Genomic DNA, 17,231 nt, shown 5'->3' on the forward strand with positions numbered 1-17,231 from the left:
ACTTCTGCACAGGCGGACGTTCAATCGGACGACAAAGAGTACCCTGAGTCCAATGCATATTCATCGGAGGAGTGGGCACAGTCTGATAACGGAGAAGACACTGGTTATGGACTACGATGCCACCATGAATGGAGTGGATAAGATGGATCAGAACATCTTACCACCCGGTAAAGGAACTGAAGGACATGAGGAAGCCAGACGTAACACCACCGTAATGTCACCATATCATGATCCTGAGAATAGACTTGATGGGAACATGGCCAAACACACACTGCAGTATATACTTGCTATTCCCTGATAAAAAAGCCAGCAAAAAAGTGTAGCGACTGCAATCGCAGTGAAACTAATCTGTTGTGCAAATCCTGCTGCGTCCCCTTGCACGCAGGGAAGTGTTACAAAAAGAAAAACTGTATTTGAAACATCCACACAATTGTAAATAGTACCACGGTTGCACACATTTGTAAATAGTTTGCCAAATTGTTTTGTCAAATTGTTACACTGTTGAATGTAAATAAACGTATTTTGCTATCAAAAAACACTTTTTCATTGTTGGTGGTGTTTTACAGAAGTAAAAGCACTGTTTAGGTGTTTGTGGCATCATTCATGGAAAAAAAAGGTGTCAAATTCACTAGAGTGCATGAAATAATATCGTTTCACAAAAAGCTTGATTTCTCCGTATTTTGTTTCAAAACAGAGCATTTGGGTGAAACTAACCATTTTCTATTGTTGATTACTGAAAAACGGAATAAGGTAGAAACAAACTTTTTTTTCTGATGAAAGATGAGAGTCCAATCTTTCATTTGGTAGTATGTGTGTTTCCATAGTCCAAACACAAATTTTCTGTGGACCTTGAAAGATCAGTCAAAATGCTTAAATCGGCTGGCACCCACGGCATCCCTTTTCTGAAAACGTCTGGCAGTCAAAGAGTTAAAGTAATGTAATTTGATTACTTTGGATTACTTTTGGATTACTCCAATACGCTGCTCATGAGGACAAGATAACAATAAATATCACCACAATATATATTTCTATACAATGTGCCCTTGCTATTGGCAGGGGTGATAGGGACCCGGGCAGCATACAAATAGCAAAAATCCTTGTGTAATTAAAAAGCATGTAGGCTATTGAATGATTGATTTCCATATGCTGTTTTCGAACTGTTACTGAAAGCATAGATAGATAGATAGATAGATAGATAGATAGATAGATAGATAGATAGGTAAGTTGGTAAGACAGACAGACAGACAGACAGACAGACAGACAGACAGACAGACAGATAGATAGATAGATAGATAGATAGATAGATAGATAGATAGATAGATAGATAGATAGATAGATAGATAGATAGATTGGACTCTCAGCTCAAACTTTGCTCAGTGAATACCGATCGCCATTTCCTCCTCCCGTCCGTGAAGCTTTTTCAAACTGTTCGTTCCCACCTCTCCGACATGTAGCGACGGTCCCACTCGCGCAGCATACACGCGCGCGCGCTCGCTCTGTCGCTCTCTCTCTCTCTCTCTCTCTCTCATCGTAGAAATTGTAATCCTCGAAGTAATCCCCATTTTTAATAAATGTACCTGTAATCTGATTACATGTTTTTTCCTGTAACTGTAAATTTAAAAAAAATTGTAATTTGATTACGTAACGGCGGTACATGTATTCCGTTACTCCCCAAGCCTGATTATATTAAATGAACAACAACAACTTTAGTTAGTCATCTTCAATTGACCTATTACTAAAGATGGTGCATTGGCACAAGTTTATACATGGCAGCTGATTCAGTTTGCAGGTGACTATATCCAGTCAAGTTTAAAGACGAACTTCAACGACTTTGACGCATTTTAAATTCTGAAAGTGACTGATGTACAAAAGTGTTATTTTAGCAATGAATGTGTCGATGTGTGTAGTAATATTTAGACATAAGGTATAAACTATTGTCAAGGCGCTATCTAAACCCGGAAAAACAAACCAAGAGGCGCATTTTGAAGCGGGCCATTGGACAATGACCACAACTCATGCATAGCTGCTCGCTCAATTCACCGGAGCTGTTAACCCACAAAAAGTTACCAATCAATACAAAATGTGCAAGAGTTAAGAGTGTTTCATTTGTTGATAAATGAAGCTGATGTTAACAAACAAATGAAGTCCGCCCATGTTGGGGATCGTTCAAATGCACGAAATCGGCTCTCGGCCCACCGCTTACAATTCATAGTAAGGCTATAGAGGACCTTATTTAAATATTATAGTTGTTTTCACTGATGATGACAACGTGTGATGTGTTTGAGTTTTTGTAAGTGTGTCACATTCCCAATATGTACTGGATGACAAAGTTTTTGCTGAAAGCTCATTTGTTTGTGGCATCGATCAAACGCAGATTCTCTCGTAGGAAGCGGCGTAAAGTTGACACTTTAGCTCCAACACAAATCCTTGGAGGTGAAATGCTACTGTAGACTTGAGTGTTGCCCTTTCCTGATAATAAAATGTGGTCTTTGTCGCAGGGAAACGAATGAAATGAAAAGTAAGGCTGCTTTAATAAAGTTTAAAACGCAGGAAGTGCATCCCGGTACGATACAGTGGCTTTTATTTTTCGCCTGTGGCAGCGATTACGTGTTTCAGGCCACAAAGTGCAGAAGTGTGAAAAGGTCTATAACAGCAGCTGACGGATGTGTGCTTTTTTTTTAACAAGGTAAACGCTTGTCGATAATTGCCGTGATAGTAGCTATGCTAGCTATATCTGGATATCATTAGCATCTGGCTTCCAATCAGCACAGGATCAATCACCACAAATATTTTTTTTGTTGGTTTGTGGGATGCACTGTCTGTGTCATTAGGGATTGGTCCGTGTTATAAATCTCAACAACAAATTTCGTATATATATATATATTTTTTATTCACGTGTTCCAACCTCTCATTTGTAGTTTTGCAGGCGAGTGCTCTGAAAGGACGTCAAATTACCGGGTTGTTCTTCGCGTAAATTGTTACGTGAGTGCCACACAGTGGTCAGACTGAGACGTGACTGTTGAATTAAAAGTGACAAACTTGTGTTGCCACAATTCTATTTCAATGACACATAATCCCAAATTGCTTGAAGCAATTATTGTATTGAATTTAATTCTTTGTACGTCACTGTATTACTTAAAGCATAACTCAACACTTAGTCAACTTTTTTTTCTTTTTGCTGATAAACTGTACAAACTGATGTCTACAAATGCTGTCTACATGTCGTGGTCATTATTTTTACATTTTAGTACATGTTTGTTTAAAGCTTGATATTTTTTTGGGGGGGGGGGGCAGTGTGCTTGGTGCCACCTTAAGGTTAAACACTTATGGAGCCACAAAGATTGGTATTGAAAAAAAAAAAAGTCATTATGGAAAAAGCTGCATTGACATTGAAACAAGTTTTTGCATTGTAAAATTTGGTATTGAGAAATAAAATACAGACATTAAAAATCACAGGTTTTCAGTTTCCACTCTCTGGTTTTCAGTTTCAACTTATTGGCAGTGTTCTATTTTTTGTCCCTCCCAACCGCCAGGTGGCGGTCCTGAAACAAGTTGTTATTTAATTTAATGCAATTTGCAATTGGGATATAGCTCATTTAAAAGAATTATCTGTCGGGTACTTTTTGTTGTCGGAAATTGTATGTATCAAAAGTACTAATGGTATCGGTACTTAGTACTGAAGACTTGAACACTCGTATCGTATCAGTCTGAATAAAGTCAAACTAAACTAGAATTCTCAAATGGCTATACCTTCTTTTTTCTGTGCGGTCAGAGAGTAATTATGTAATAAATACATTTAAAATTAACCTCTAAAGCTCATGATAGTAATTGATAAAGATGAAAACAAAGGAAAATGCAGCACACATAAAATTTAGTTTTATTTTAGTATGTTTTTTTTACGACAACTCTTTTATTGTATTTTATTAACGAAAATGAGTTTCAATTTTCATTTTTGTTTTTACGTAGGCCTATAGGCTATAAATTAACCTTGGTGGAAAAATGTTTCAATTCTGCTTTGGGCTGACTGACATTTTTTGGCACTTCCCAAATCATCTATCTGTTAATTTCCCTAAGAGAAAACAAATGTGTCTTAGCTAAAATTGTGTCTGCATAGGCTATGTTTTTTTCAGAAATTCCTGTGCTGTACTCTTCTGTTTTACTGAAATTGTCACAAATTATCAAATGAAGACAAAATGTGAACAAAAGAAAGTGTAACGTCGGCACATCCTGGGGCTCACAGCTAGAAGTCATCACATTTAAATATAAAACTTTAACAACGTGTTGAACATATTTGAATGTTAGTATGTGAAAGCAGCCAAGCAAGTCAGAAAAAAAAATCTATCAGTCACAAAGTCAGAGAAATAACATTATGCGAACTTTGCCAGCCTTGGGAACCTCAATTTCCGCCATTCTCAGTTTAATCTTTAATATTGCATTATTTCAAAGAAACAAAATGTTATTCCTGTTATCATTAGTTGAATGGCTTGGGAAAATCCTCACTCTTCTCACCTCTAGTATCCAGCTCGACGGTGGGCCACTGACTGTGAAATCTGACATTTCGCTTTCCTCCAGCGACGCTATGAAATGGAGGCCTTTAGTAAAACTGTCGCCTCTGTTGCTCCATCCTCAAAGACGCATCAAACAATCGCTTCTCCCAAACGGGCGTGTGCTGCGCTTGCGAAAGAAAGAGTGGCAAAGTGCTTTGTTTGCCCAACAAACCCACTCAAGGCTTCAATCTGAATGCCATTAGGGATGGGTGCTCTCTTTGAAGCTTATGTTAACACCTTTACATGCATTTATAATGTTTGACAGCTAGATTAACAAATGTATTCATGTAAAGTGTGTCATTGTGGTTGCACTACTTAATGATAGAGAAGAGGTTTGAGGCAACTCATAAATAGTGATTGAGTGAGTGGCTGACAGCTGCTTATTAACATCAGCCAACACACAAACAAACATGCACACACACACACACACACACACACACACACACACACTTGTACAGATGTGCCATCGAGCTCCCATGTGGCTATTGCACATAAAGTCGCCTTCTCCCCAGGTAGCATTATTAGTACGGCGTGGCTATCATCTGCCGCGTCTGGGGTGAGAAGATGCCCTCACTAAATATGGAAGTAGATGCTGATGTCATGGAAATTGGACATGCGCGCAGAACGTTACAAAAGATGAAGCTTCTCGCAGTGACGTGACATTCCAGAAGATTTAAGTGCCTTTATTGTCTGCTTCAAGTTCACCGGGACAACCTTGAAATAAAGTTTCAGTCACATATCGAGTGCTTTAGGGCTTCTATACTAGGAATATGTTAACAGTTTGGAGCACCCCCTCCCCTCCCTCATTTCACTGATGTGTCCTAATTAACGGCCCTGGAAATATTTCTGTTAGGTTTTTTTTCCCACTTGTGCTACGAATGCACTATGCGGTGTCATAAGTAGTACGTTCAACGCCAATTGGCCTACGTGGCGCTGCAGACAAAGAAAGAAGAAATACAAGAAGAAATAGAAATAGGAAAAGAGTAAATATAAAAAGAAGAAAAATAGGAATAGAAGAAAAAATTGAAAAAGAAGAAATAGAAGAAAAATACAGAAATAGAGAAGAAGAGAGAGAGAAGACCAACATTGAAAATAAAACATAGATCAATAGAAATAAAAGAAGAAATAGAAGTGGAAGAAGAAAAAGAAATAGAAAAAGAAGACAGAAAAAAGAAATAGAAAAAGTAGAAGAGATAGAGGTAGAAATAAAAGAAGAAATAGAAGTAGAAGGAGAAGAAATAGAAATAGAAAAGGTAGAAGAAGAAATATAAATTGGAGAAGAAGCAGAAATAAAAAAGAACAAGAAACAGAAATAAAAGAAAAAAAAGAAAAAAGAAAAAGAAGAAATCGAAAAAGGGGTAGAAGAAGAAACAGAAATAAAAGAAGAAATAGAAATTGGAGAAGGAAAATAAATGGAAAAACAACAAGAACAAGAAACAGAAAAGAAGAAAAAGAAGAAAAAGAAGAAAAAGAAGAAAAAGAAGAAAAAGAAATAGTAAAAAAAATAGTAAAAAAAATAGAAAAAGAAGAAATAGTAAAAAAAAAAAAAAATAGAAAAAGAAGAAATACAAAAAGGAGAAGAAGACAGGATAGGAGGAATACATAGAAAATAAGATGAAATAGAAATAGTAAAAGCAATAATATAAATAATATTACGAAATAGAAGTAGAAGAATTAGACCGATAAATAGAAAAAGGAGAAGAAGACAGGATAGGAGGAATACATAGAAAAATAAGATGAAATAGAAATAGTAAAAGCAATAATATAAATAATATTACGAAGTAGAAGTAGAAGAATTAGACCGATAAATAGAAAAAGGAGAATAAATAGAAATAGAAGAACTAGAAAAAGGAAAATAGACATAGAAGAAGAAGCAGACAGAAAAGGAGGAGAAAGAAGAAGAAAGAAGAAAAGCAGAAGAAGATCTGCCGATCTTGAAATGGTGACAAAGTGTAATTTAGCGGTGACGGAAGTGTGGTGAAAATAACGATGATGCAGTGTCGGACTGACGATGGCGGACAGGTGGCCTGGCCGCTGGCAAATGATGAAAAATGTTCTGACATACCCACTTCCGGTAAGTGGCTGGATATGGGACACATGTTCGGAATCTCCGTTGCCGCCACATGAACCACCAATTGGGTGAAGAAATGCGAGCCACAAATACGTATCTATCCACCACGCATAAATAAATAAATAAAAACTCCCGATCCAACACACTAGTTGTCACTAAGCATGTTTTTCAAAAAAGAAATAAGCATAGATGATCAGGTTAATTTAATATTGGCAGGCAAAATCGTGATTGTGATTACAATTTGATTAATCCTGCAGCCCTAATGTCGAGCTTTTGTTACCATGGTGACAAGGGGCGGAGCTAAGGAGTTGCAACAAAGTCAGGACAACTCAGTGTGACCAACTTTTACAACAGCTCATCTTATTGTTGTGCTGCTTTAGACAGCAGCTTTTTTGGGGGTTGAGCACATTCTGAATCGTTTGCTTCAAGACACAAATTTAATCAAAATTCTCTTTTATATATATCATTTCAGCACGTATTGTGCATAGCATAGACTGACTTTTATTGCTTCTCCTTGCTAGCCTGGGAAGCACCTTTTTAATTACACTCAACCACCAGCCGCTCCCGTCATAGTTAAGCCAGAAGGCTGAAAGACACACCAGTGGAGCTCATCGTACATTCCGAGCACGTATAGACTGCACTGATGAGTATGAATTGGTAATTTGGCTTTTTTTTTTTTTTTTTGTCAAGTGCCACATGTAGGGTACTTCAGGCGGCTCGGTGCGAGTGAGACGAGCCCACTTTCTGCCACCTCTCGTTTCATATGCGTCTAATGGCTCTAGCGCATCAAACACATCCTCGAGAAGTAGCAGCACGTCAACACAACATCTCTCTTCTTATTCCATCCTCGTTTCGCAAGCCCTCCAATGACATATACAGGTGAGGTGAGCTGCTCATGCATGACAACAACATGTTTCCATGGTAACGCAAGAGCTGGCAGCAAGACGGACGACTTGTTCTGGCATGCTGTGGTTCTGGCTTGGCGAAGGGGTTCTCGGTAGTGACCATGTTTTCCGCACAACATCCGGCATTGAGTACAGCACATCAGGGATGTCAACCGACTTGGGGGAAACAAGTCGACTAAGTTGGATAAGTGAAACACAGAAATAGATCCACGCAAAATGTTTCCAAAATAAAAGATACTTCTTGGGAACTGGATAACGCGAAGTGCAGTTTGTGAAATCACATTTGCTCAAATTACCTTTATCATTAATGTACTCATCTGGAACAATGGGCACAACATCTGTGCAAGTGTTTTCTCAAATGATCGCTTCTACAGCACTTCCTAGGAAATCGCAATGTCCTATCACGATTGCGCTTTCTACTTTCAGAACATGGCCACAGCCTATACATGTTGTCTTAGAGGGCACCATGTTGGTTAAACTTCTGGTTTAAAGTCCTTAAGTTTCTTTATTTAATGGATTATTGTTCATTTTATTTGTCTTGAAATTTATTTTGCATATTATAAGAATTTGTGTTCATATACAGTACAGTATATATCCTGTGTAAATAAAAGTTTTTATTTCCTTTATCGCCCAATGTATTGATTATCTAAAAATAGTTCTTTTAAAAATGTTTGTTGATTGTTCTCAGCCCCAAAATTTTAACTGTCCTGTCCAAAATTAGCAGCATAAACTCTGATTGACAACAGTTTAGAAAACAGATGCATGTAATAAAAAAGTCTATCTGACTGAAGAGAACCATTAAGCCATCCTTTCCTTATCTTAAGTGCTTGTTCTAATTAGGGTCGCATGTTGAAAGAACGGTCAACTTTGGGACTTTGAAGCAGATATGCTAAGCACAATTCCGCTGTGCTGCATAGGAGAAAATAAAATGCACAAAATTTCACGATCAACTTTTGATGATCTCGTGTGACCATGACCAACCTCAAAGGGTGCTTTAATTGTTACTTGCCATTAATTTTATTGGTAATACAATAAATATCCAACTTACACTTGTATGCATGTAAAGAAGGTAAAACTCTTAAAAAATCAAATACTTCAAACTAGAGCCTACGGAAGCGTATTGCATTCACTGGAAAAAAAAAACAACTCCTGTTTTTCTGACAAATTTTTTGGGGAGCTTTGTTTTTTTGAGTATTTTTTTTCTCTGTTTTTCTGAATATTTTTTTCTGTCTTACAGAATTTTTTTTTTCTGTCAATTTTTTTTGCCCCAAAACAGGCTGAAAGAAATTATTCATAAAAACGGGAGGAAAAAATATTCAGAAAAAATGGGGGGGGGGGGGTGCTGGGGGTGAGGACCTTATTCAGGAAACAGGGGGAAAAAATAATAATTTAAAAAACTGGAAAAAAATATGAAAAAGAAAATTAAATTAAATACCCCCCCCCCCAAAAAAAAAAAAAAACTGAGCTGGTATTCTGTTTTTAGGAGTATGTTTTTTTTTACCTCTGAACTCCAAGTGACTAATAGCGGAAGCGGACACTTTCCCGCATACCTCCATATGCAATAAGATTGACATGTTTACTTACTGGCTCTCAATTAAGGAATGAATGTGTATACTGTATTGTGGTTTGTTCTCTAATCTCTGAGGTAAAACCCCTTTAAATAAATATTCAGAAAAACAGAACAATTATTATTTTATAAAACGGGGAAATTACTCAGAAAAACAGAAAAAAAATATTCAGAAAAACTGAGGAAAATATATATTTTTAAAAAACTGAAAAAAAATACTCCAAAAAACAGGGGGGGGGGGATATTCAATCAAACAGAAAAAAAACCACTCAAAAAACAAAGCTCCCCCAAATAATTAGTCAGAAAAACAGGACTTTTTTTTTTCAAGTGAATGCAATACGCTTCCGTAAGAGTCTGACCGTTATGGATTTGTTTTTGTTTTTAGGCAAAATTAATTGGCAGACAAATTTTTTAAATAAAAAAAAACAACAACATTTTTTAATGCAAAAATTTGGCCAAAAGTACTAATTAGGAGATTTAATTGACTGGTTGATTAATTGACTGTGCCCTACTTTAAACATTTTCTGCAGTTGTGCTGGTGACAGTTTTGGTTCTGGAGCAGATATACTAATTCTGCTTCACAATAAAAAATAAAAATAAATAAAAAAGTGAGGTCAATGAGCATCCTGGATTGTTGTATTGTTCAAATGCCCACAGTAAATTGCCAGCCTATCATATATATTTTTTCAAAATCTAATCAGCTGTCATCATAAACTAAAACTCTTCCACTCACCATCACACAGTTAATCAATAAGATACAGGGATGAAATCCATCACAAAATCAGTTGATATGTTTTGTCATCACACAGGGAGGTTTCCGGGGAATTTAGTGTGCGGTCTGGCCAGAAGTGACGCTTGGATAAATCTCCACAATCTGCACAGCCCATGTCGTCCCACTGCCACTACCTTTGTCCAGATGACTGGCCATCTGTCACATTCTATGCCTTCAAATCACCACGTATTGACTGGGACCCGACTGCAAGGATCAGGGCTAAAATAAATAGGAAGTCACTGACCATGAACTGCTTGCTCACTGCTCCCCAACGCCAAAGGGAGGCTCATATTTTGACAAACCGTGTTTTTCCCATGGAACTTTACCTCTTATCTGACACGCCACCTTTACCTTTTAACCTGCTGTGTTCTGCCAATATTTTGTTGGAAATGGGCCATTCCTCTGAACCGTTTGCGTCCACAGGAAATCAAATGTGTAACAAAATAAACTGGAAAATATATTTATTAAGCCTGCATATTGATCTGAGTGCATATTTTAAAAATATGATTTAAGAGATCAATTCAAACTACTTTGTTGACAGAAAATCACATTTTCTCATGTATTATGAATAAATGAATGAAAATTTAGCAGTCTACATCCTTTAGAAATGTTACTCCTTGTCCCAACTAAACTCACAACAAAAACACATGAAAGATGATAAGCAGCGCAAAAAAACAGATGGATAGTGGACCTGCACAACGGAACCATTTTGAATGTCGTCAGTTCAACCTTTGAAGCGCAGCAAGAGGGCGGCACTCCGAGCCAATCAGACATTCAGTGAGTCACTGTTGTCTCAGGAGGCACAAAAGGATATTAGCAGACAGGACAGGGCTTCACATCTAATAAGACGGGTATTGGAAGTAATTTCATGATGGGAATTCTGACCTGAGTTTACCTTCAGCTAAGCTTGAGTTGTTCTGCTGTCCCTAAACGGTGCACATGATAAAAAAAAGTGACTTTTTATTGTTTGTATACAGATAGTTGGGTCTCCAGAGAGCAAAATGAATTTTACGGATTGGGTTATAACAATATACTGGCCTTCACAAATGAACATGTTTTCATACTTTTCTTCCCATAGTCTAGGCTCGACTTTCACAGTGCAGCAAGGTTATCTGTCACTCATTTTCATGAGAGAGGACCTGCCACTCAAACAGGTTAAGTTTTGGGAAGTCTTTAAAGTGGGGAGAAAGGGTGCTGGAATGATTCATCTTCAGGATATGGTGAGAGAGTGATGTCATTTATGTGGCATTAAGACAGCTGGGAACTATTTTAAACTGAAAAAATTAACATAATACAATGAACTTTTTCCTATTGATTTGTTGGGGGAACCATAGGGTGACCAGATGTCCCGTTTTGGCCAGTACAGTCCTGGTTTTGAGCGTTGGGTCCCGCGTCGCAGCGGATTTAGCCAACTTCATTGCCCCATCCCGGCAACCCGTATTTTGTCATGTTGTGTATGTCCATCACACATTTGTCATAGTGATTCATTAATTGTCAAATTCCTTCCTATTTTCTTCCAAATTCACTTTTGCATTGTTATTCGCTTCCATGTCTACTCGATAGCAGTCAAGCATCGACTGGAACTAGAAGCACTTCCTGCTTTCGCATCTAAGAATCATGGGAAATGCAGTCCTATGGTCGCCTGTCGCCGGTCAGATAACACAAGCTTTCAGGCGGTATATTTCATGCGTGACTGGCACAAGATAAATGGCACATCTGGCTTTGAGGCAGAGCAAAAGAGTTTGTATAATGATAATGATTAAGTGACATTTATTGTGTATTTAACCGCCTTGGTTAAATATACAGTCCACAAAAATATTTTGAAAATATGGTCACTGGTCAATCTGGTTTGCAAAAACTGTGAAATGAGTTGAGGAGCTTCATTTTGACAAAAGCGATGATTTCCCGCCAATTTGGGGCATGCATAGGTGTTTAGGATTGGCTTAGGATTTTCACTATTGGCAGAAGAGTTCGATCAGGGCAACAGAATTGTATGTCTCCTTTAAATATCATCAGCTTTGATTTATTGTCATTTTATCCGCAAATAATTGATGACAAAAAAAACATAGAATCACCAGGTTTTTTTTATGCAGAGAAATAAGCATGGCGCTAAAACAGGGGACGGAATTGTGACATTGTTACTTATATACCCTGCAAAGGGATTCAATCTGAGGCACAAATGTAGTCTATCTTTAACACCACACTTGGAGTAGTGTAAATAACTGCTAGTGTGTCTTGTGAAGCAATGCTGCGAGTCCTGTATATTTATATCAGGAACAGCAAAGTGTCTGGCTTGACTCCACTGAATAATTGTACTGTAGCTCTTGAAAGAGATGTTTTCCTTGCCAGCTAATGAAGGTCTTCCACTGTGTGTTCACAGATGTAGTTGTGATATGGGACATATGCATACTGGATGCAACGTCAATAGTCAAGAGTTACATATGGAGACGTCTACAAATACGTCATGTGTTTAATAAAAGGATACATGTTACCTTTTCATAGCGTCCCTTAAAAATCAATAAAATAAAATATATGGACATGCATTTGTGGACATAGGTGGTAGTTCACATAGCTGACTTAGTTTCAACATTGATCAATACATAGGAGTCGGCTTACATAGGCTAGCTTCCTTAGCAGGCTAAGCTCATTAGCATACAAGTAACGTCCATTACTTCACGAGGATAAAAGGTGAGCCTTTTGAATTTTGAGGGATTCAACTTGACTACAAAATGACTACAATTGCATAGATTAAATGTCGGTTTTGGCTAACATTTTTACATGGTGATTTACTGTAGATAAAGTTCACAGAAAAGAAAGGTTAAAAACACCAGTCGAGGAACTCATAGTGTAATTGGGTTCTGGCTTCGACAAAGACCAATCATCCGTGAAACTTAAATAAATCTGCTGAAGCTGTGTGACCAGTAGAGTGCTGACTACAAACTTATTTAGCGCACAAGGCCAAGTTGTGTCCTGTCGTTCCGCTTTGACTTCATGAGAATAATGCAAAAGCAGAGCCTGGAAAAATGAAAGACCCTTTTCCTCCACTCACACTAACTCCTGAGAAGTGCTGAGTAGACGCTGCCTTCGGGCCAGGTCCGCGTTGGCTGGCGAGTGTGCTTTGGGAGATATTGGTTAGCGCAGAGGCAAACGAGAGCGTTTAATCATCTGCAGGAAGGCAACAAACTAAAACGACAAATAATCTCTTGAGTGCTTTATGAATAGCCGTGCCTTTAAAAGGATTTATTCCGTAATTAAGGCATTAGTGGCAGTCTTTAACTTCATAATAAGGTTGAATGTTGGCTAATTGTGCTCTGCGGATAAACCACTGTAGTCTATCTCCTAATTATGTAAAAATATTATTTTCATCCCGTTCATCTTAATCTTTGGGGAAAGCAAAAATAGAGTACGCAGTACGAATGTGCACAGATAAAACTCAGAACATCAAAGAGCCGCGTGTCTCTTACTCGACAAATATTGTAATGCTTCCAAACTTTACGGCACAAAAAAAGAAAGAAAGAAAAGAAAACATAGCAGCAGATGCATGAAAAAAACATGAAGTCGGTGCAATTTCCAATGGAGCGGAAACAAAATGTAAACAACACATTTCTGCTGGTTTCTCCCGCCTCGGGCGACGTGGACTTTAGATTCCTCGTCTTTGTCTCCTGCAAGCATTTTGAATTATGTTTTCATCCAATTCAAATGCAAACAAAGGATGTACAAAACAACATGGCTTGAAGAATACGCAATGTTGGGGGAGAGCCGAGTATAGTTTAACTGAGCGACTAACTGCCAGCACTGTTTGGGCTTCAGTCTCCACCATAAAGCGGTCACAAAAGTGGGAACAGACTTTTGGAATTCTCACTGAAACACTCCGACCTCAGCAGCTCCCTTCCTTGGCCCAAAAATGGGAAGAAGACCGCAGGAAGGGTGTGGAATACCATCTTCAGTGTCACTCGAATGAGTATTGCCATGACAACCGAACACTTGCAACCTCGTGACCCACACTGATCAGCCACCATAAATTGTTCTTTGTTGTTTTACACATCTGAATGAAAACCTGCAACTTATAAAGACCCGAGCTGTAGAAAAAAAGAACGCTAAAGAACTCATATTCCAACTATTCAAGTGTAGCAACCTTCATTTTAATGACGGCTTGACCGAGGTTATCATCTGTTATCTTGATAAAACTGTTCTTAAAACCGATCCGGTGCTACGAAAGGTGAGTTCAAGATTAATTTATTCACTGCCATTGACGGCTATAGACATCAAAAATTAATTTGAACTATTTCTATTAGTTTAACAATTGTTTCTACTTTTGTTTACAAGAGTATGAAAACCTAGAATTTTTTATTGTACATTTAGAACAGATATAAAAATGTGATTGATCGTGAGTTAACTATTGAAGTCATGACATTAATTATGATAAAAAAATAATAATCGCCTGACGCCCCTAATTTTTAATCGTCTTTTTTTTTTATTCATTCACTGCCGTTGATGGCTATTAACGCCCAAAATTCATTTTAACTATTTCTATTAGTTTAACATTTTTTCCCACTTTTGTTAACAAGAGTATGAAAACCTAGATATTTAATTGGAATTAATTGCATGACTTCAATAACTCATGATTAATCAAATTTTTTATATCTGGTCTAAATGTACAATATTTTCCCCCCTAGGTTTTCATACTCTTGTTAACAAAAGTGGGTGTGGGGGGGGGGATGTTAAACTAATAGAAATAGTTAAAATGAATTTTTGATGTCTATAGCCGTCAATGGCAGTGAATGAGTTGAGGGTGTATTCAGACCTGCACTGTTTGGTCAGCCTTAAACGAACCAGAGTTTGTTTCCCACGCTGATCCAGACCTTTTGTGCAGGTCTGAATACACACAAACGAATCCTGTTGCTGACCAAACAAGCGGTCCGAGACCCATTTTTTGAGGTGGTCTCAGTCCGCTTCTAACCGCACTCGGCTGATCCGCTCCAACTGCAGGACATATGCGCCTTTTTGGGCTTAACAAGCCACCGTAGCCAAACATCGTGAGGGGAGTATTGCCCGGTAGTAAATATTGTGCTCGATTCATTCATAATCATCTATATTCTGTTTAGCCACGGTGTTGTTAGCTTGTTGTGGTGGGCACGGGGAGCGTAACTGCTCCTCCGGTTACTACACGCAATCGACGATATGTTCCAAAATTAGAAACAGCGTCATGGAACCTCCGTTGAATGAGCTACCAGTGACGCTCACAAATGTCTTGCATCCAGTAACGCCACAAATATGCAGGGCATATGCAGCATGTTGGAATTTCATGTTTTCCTCTATTTTGGCTTCAAGCCCTCGTCATTTTTGTTCAATGCGAGCACAGATCGTCACGCGGTCGACGCAATTACGCAATATTGTCCACTTGCAAAAAGCACAGTGTGAATATAAACACGCACCAAACGAAAAAAATTAAATCCTCTTTTGGGCCGGACCAAACAAGCGGACTAACGGACTTTTCTGTTCTGAATACACCCTAATATAAATATTAAACTTGAGTCTTCTCCAATTATTAAATAGAATAATGAATTTATCAAATTTACACTACATCTAAAAGCGTCTTGTATGGTGTGCATGATATGACCTATATTCAAGCTTGGGGAGTAACGGAATACATGTACGTAATCAGATTGCAAACAATTTTTTAACTATTCCATTATAGTTACAGGAAAAAACACGTAATCAGATTACAGGTACATTTATTAAAAATGGGGATTGCTTCGAGGGATTACAATTTCTACGATGAGAGTAAGTGCGAAAGAGAAAGAGAGAGAGAGAGAGTGAAGGACAGAGCGAGAGAGACCGTTGTTACATGTTGGGGAGGTGGGAACGAACGAACTGACTAATCGTATCCTCCACACGCGGGCAGTTTGAAAAAGCTTCACGGACGGGAGGAGGAAATGGCGACCGGCATTTACTGGAACGTACTCGTCTTGCTGAAGGAGCAAAAGTTTGAGCTGAAAGTTCAGTGGCATGCTACGCGCTGTAGCTTCTTGCTAGCTAGCCCGCTAGCCTACAACCATAATGTGAGTTACACCTTCCAAACAAATCTTCCTCCCACCAATTCACTATTTAAACATCATGCGCAACATATACACGGCTTAACTTGTGACTGGAATAAAATTTCATTTTGCAGTTAATGTCCCGCATCATCTATCTATCTATCTATCTATCTATCTATCTATCTATCTATCTATCTATCTATCTATCTATCTATCTATCAAACTGTGAGGTGTGGTTGCTTTCAGTGACAGTTCGAAAACAGAATATGGCCTTCTATCAATCAATCAATCAATCGCCTACATGCTTTTTAAATACACAAGGATTTTTGCTATTTGTAGGCTGCCCGGGTCAGTAACACCCGCAAATAGCAGGGGCACATTGTATAGAACATATTGTGGTGATATTTATTTTTATTTTGTCTTCATGAGCATACTCAATATTGGAGTAATCCAAAAGTAATCCAGTTACATTACTTTAATATTATGGTACTTGGATTATGTTACTAACTACATTTTTTAGCAGGTAACTTGTAACTGTAATGGATTATATTTTAAAAGTAACCCTCCCAACCCTGCTTATATTGATGGCAAGTCCGAATGGTCCCATTTTGCTTGTGTTTTACTGCTTGACATGTTTTGACGGGCAGCCTGAATTGCCTCCAACGTTGTAGTCGCACGCACACACATTTAGCCATCAAACATTGACATGCAATCAAACAAGCAAGGGCTGGCAATGATGATTTTACTGTAAAAGTGGACACATGCAGACACATGCGAAGCCACAGGAGACCAGGGACCAATAATAACCGTCCGTCTCGAAGGCCCTCAAACGTCCTCCTTTTAGCTTGCTGCCTTTGGACTGACTGGAGGACAAAACAACGACAACAAGATGGGTCATGTTTTGTTTGCGCTCACCTCGACGTGCAGCCACTGGAGCCGGGGCTTGAGAGAGTGTGAGACTGTGAGTACAGTGGATCTCGTGACTCAACGTGGCTTGTGCGCACCCTCACAGCCTTTATTATTGTCACTTTTGCAGCTGACGATGTGACAAGACAGGACAGGAAAATGTAATAACAGCGCCCCTAAAAATGGCACAATATGACACCGTGCCTCCCCACAGCTTCACTTCATTTCAAGCAGCAGCAGGAGGTTAGAATAAAAAGAAGAAATACATCCATAAAAGGAGGTTCTTCATAAAAGTAGCATTTTTTAAATTATATTTTGGGAAACGGCAACATGATTACATTTCTATTTTATATTAAATCAAGTCAATTACATTTAAACAGATTTTTAAAAAATGCAATTTATTTGGCTTTAAATCATTTCTATTC

The sequence above is a fragment of the Vanacampus margaritifer genome, chromosome 2 (assembly GCF_051991255.1).
Source record: "Vanacampus margaritifer isolate UIUO_Vmar chromosome 2, RoL_Vmar_1.0, whole genome shotgun sequence".
Lineage (NCBI taxonomy): Eukaryota > Metazoa > Chordata > Actinopteri > Syngnathiformes > Syngnathidae > Vanacampus > Vanacampus margaritifer.